The 4142-nt window shown below is 52.3% G+C and overlaps 1 pseudogene; it reads left to right on the top strand.

The window, feature by feature from the left end:
• The first annotated feature begins 2178 nt into the window (after window positions 1–2178).
• On the top strand, window positions 2179–3921 carry LOC147985465 (uncharacterized; annotated as a pseudogene).
• Window positions 3922–4142: the final 221 nt, after the last annotated feature.

Below are 4142 nucleotides of genomic sequence, written 5' to 3'. Positions count from 1 at the left end.
ACTTACTATATGTTATGATCCGGTAACCCCGAAGTGACAATAATCGGGACCACTCCTGGTGATGACCGTAGTTTGAGGAGTTCATGTATTCACTAAGTGTTAATGCTTTGGTCCAGTACTCTATTAAAAGGAGTCCTTAATATCCCTTAGTTTCCAATAGGACCCCGCTGCCACGGGAGTGTAGGACAAAAGATGTCATGCAAGTTCTTTTCCATAAGCACGTATGACTATATTCGGAATACATGCCTAGATTACATTGATGAATTGGAGCTAGTTCTATGTCACCCTATGTTATAACTGTTGCATGAATAATCGCATCCGGCATAATTCTCCATCACCGATCCATTGCCTACTAACTTTTCATATATTGCCCTTCGCTTATTTACTTTTTCGTTGCTACTGTTACAATCACTACAAAACCCAAAAATATTACTTTTGCTACCGTTACCACTACTACCATATTACTTTGCTACTAAATACTTTGCTACAGATATTTAGTTTCCAGGTGTGGTTTAATTGACAACTCAACTGCTAATACTAGAGAATATTCTTTGGCTCCCCTTGTGTCGAATCAATAAATTTGGGTTGAATAATCTACCCTCGAAAACTGTTGCGATCCCCTATACTTATGGGTTATCAGGTATCGGCGAAAGTTGCGCGGTACTAGAGATGCTAGCAATGGTGGATGGGTGAGAGTGCGTATAATCCATGGACTCAACATTAGTCATAAAGAACTCACATACTTATTGCAAAAATCTATTAGTCACCGAAACAAAGTACTACGCGCATGCTCCTAGGGGGATAGATTGGTAGGAAAATACCATCGCTCGTCCCCGACCGCCACTCATAAGGAAGACAATCAATAAATAAATCATGCTCCGACTTCATCACATAACGGTTCACCATACGTGCATGCTACGGGAATCACAAACTTCAGAACAAGTATTTCTCAAATTCACAACTACTCAACTAGCATGACTCTAATATCACCATCTTCATATCTCAAAACAATCATCAAGTATCAAACTTCTCATAGTATTCAATGCACTTTTTATGATAGTTTTTATTATACCCATCTTGGATGCCTATCATTTTAGGACTAATTTTATAACCAAGGCAAATTACCATGCTTTTCTAAAAGACCCTCAAAATAATATAAGTGAAGCATGAGAGATCAATAATTTCTATAAAATAAAACCACCACCGTGCTCTAAAAGATATATGTGAAGCACTAGAGAAAAATTATCTAGCTCAAAAGATATAAGTGAAACACATAGAGTATTCTAATAAATTCCAATTCATGTGTGTCTCTCCCAAAAGGTGTGTACAACAAGGATGATTGTGGCAAACTAAAAAGAAAAGACTCAAATCATACAAGACGCTCCAAGAAAAACACATATCATGTGGTGAATAAAAATATAGCCTCAAGTAAAGTTACCGATAGAAGAAGACGAAAGAGGGGATGCCTTCCGGAGCATCCCCAAGCTTAGGCTTTTGGTTGTCCTTGAATTTTACCTTGGGGTGCCTTGGGCATCCCCAAGCTTAGGCTCTTGCCACTCCTTATTCCATAATCCATCAAATCTTTACCCAAAACATGAAAACTTCACAACACAAAACTTAAACAGAAAATCTCATGAGCTCCGTTAGTATAAGAAAACAAACCACCTCTTAAGATACTGCAATGAACTCATTCTTTATTTATATTGGTGTTAAACCTACTGTATTCGAACTTCTCTATGGTTCATAACCTCCGATACTAGCCATAGATGCATCAAAATAAGCAAACAACACACGAAAAACAGAATCTGTCAAAAACAGAACTGTTATGACTGGTTTAGCTTAAAACCGGAGGAGGCACACCGGGCAGTAGTTAGGGGCTTGGCCCACAAGTTATCTTAAGCTATTCGTATTGAGGTTATAAATACTGGATGTAAAACACTTTTGAGATCAAGCAATAAGAATATTATTATCCCTATTGCCCGACTCCTAGAGGAGCCGGAAACCTAGCCGCCTCCAACCCTAGCCGCCGCCGCCATCTCTCTCCAACGCGACGGCGCCCAGCCGCCGACGCGCCCGTTCGTCACCCGCCCCGCTCCATCCTTCCCCTACAACCTCCGGAGCAGGTCTGGTAGGATCCCTGGTTCTACCAATTTGGTATCCAGAGACAAGGTTGTGATCATGTCATCGTCCTCCTCCACACCATTGCTGCCTGGCGGCACCACCACCCCTATGACCACCGCTCCGCCGGCCACTGCCCCGATGACCTCCACCGGGGCCCCCATGCTGTCGGATCAGGTCACGACCAAGGGCTCCCCCACGCCGCCAGCCCCAGGCACCTCCGCGCCGCCACCAGCCGCTGTCTTCACGCCGGAACAGATGACCTGCACGCTGCAGCATCTCATGACGGCCATCCAAGGTCTCCACCTGAACCAGTACCACCACTACATGGCAGGAGCATACGCCTCCCCGCCGGCTGCACCACTCGCCACCTACGGCCACCGAGCGTCGTGGCCGTTCCCGGGCGCATCCGCAGGTGGCGGCCCCCCGCTGTTGCCGTCCCAGGTGAGGAACCCCAGCGGGCCACCACCAGCCGCCGCGGGGCTGTGGCATCTGCCGCCGCCGCCATCGACGGCGCCCCTCTAGCACCTGTAGCCACCACCGTCCCCGGCACCCGCCGGCCTTGTCCAGCCCCCGCCGCTGTCGCTGCACCCACCAGCACCAACCCTGCCCAGCTCGGGGGCACCCTCGCCGGCCGGCCTCCGTATACACCAAGTCCAGTTCCTGTCGTCCCCGTCGCCAATACCAGCTTGGGCGGCTGGGTCTTCGCCTTCGCCGGTCTACACCACGGCCCCGGAGCAGCCGACCCCATTTCCGCAGTTCGGTGGGCCTTCCGGCTCCGCGAGGCCCTACCCGGAGTACTCCAACCAAGCGCCACCTGCCTCGCTACTCCGCACCTCCGAGCCATCTCGACACGGTGCTCCGACCCAGACACCACCACAGTTTGCCAAGATCGACTTCGCCACCTATGATGGCACGGAGGACCCCCTCAACTAGCTCAACCAGTGCGACTAGTTCTTTCGCGGGCAGCGCACCCTCGCCTCGGAGCGGACATCGCTCGCCTCGTACCATCTCTACAGCACGGCATAGACCTGGTATTATGCCCTCGAGCAGGACGAGGGTGCAATGCCCCCTTGGGAGCGCTTCCGCGAGCTTTTCCTCCTTCACTTTGGGCCTCCGGTGCGCAGGAGCCGACTGGAGGAGCTCGGCCGCCTTCCCTTCACCTCCACGGTGCAGGACTTCGCTAACCATTTCCAGGCCCTGGCATGCCATGCGTCAGGTGTGACAGCGCAGCAGCAAGCCAACCTCTTTGTCGGTGGCCTTCCAGATCACATCCGCGTGGACGTGGAGCTTCGCGGCCCTCAGGATCTCCAGACAGCCATGTATTACGCCCGCACCATTGAGGCTCGTGCCCAGGCCATGCTACCGGCTGCCTCGGCTTGAGGACGCCGTCAGGGCACCCGCCCATCCCCGGTGCCAGGCCGGCCACCTCCGGCTGCTTCCACGACTACTACACCAGCCATGATGTGACCCTTCCACCGTCTCTCTCCGGCGGAGCAGATGCAGCGGCGGCACCATGACCTCTGCTTTAACTGCGATGAGCCCTATACGCCGAGCCATGTCTAACCGTGCCTCTTCTACTTGGAGACGGTCGACTACATTGAGGGGGACACCTCGCCCGACAGGGCCGATGCACTGCCGCCCCCAGCAGCTGTTGAGACCGTACCCCCGCCCCCCGGTGACGGCCCTCGTGGTCTCTCTCCACGTCCTCACGGGCATCCACAACGAGCGTACCATGCTGTTGCTGGTGATGATCCACGGCGAGTGGTTGGTGGCCTTGGTGGACACAGGCTCCACCCATAACTTCCTGCCCGAGGCTACCATGCGGCGCTTAGCACTTCAGCCGACGGGCGGGGAGCAACTTCGGGTCACGGTGGCCAACGGCGATCGTCACCGTTGTCATGGACTCGCCTGGGAGGTCCCCATCACCATCGGTGATGAACACTTCTCTATCACATGTGCGGGCATCGACTTGGGCTGCTTTGACTTCATCCTTGGCATCGACTTCCTTCGGACCCTCGGTC

The sequence above is a fragment of the Triticum urartu genome, chromosome 2A (assembly GCF_056163025.1).
Source record: "Triticum urartu cultivar PI428250 chromosome 2A, HENAU_Tu73, whole genome shotgun sequence".
NCBI lineage: Eukaryota > Viridiplantae > Streptophyta > Magnoliopsida > Poales > Poaceae > Triticum > Triticum urartu.
This window is presented reverse-complemented; position numbering and strand designations above follow the sequence as displayed.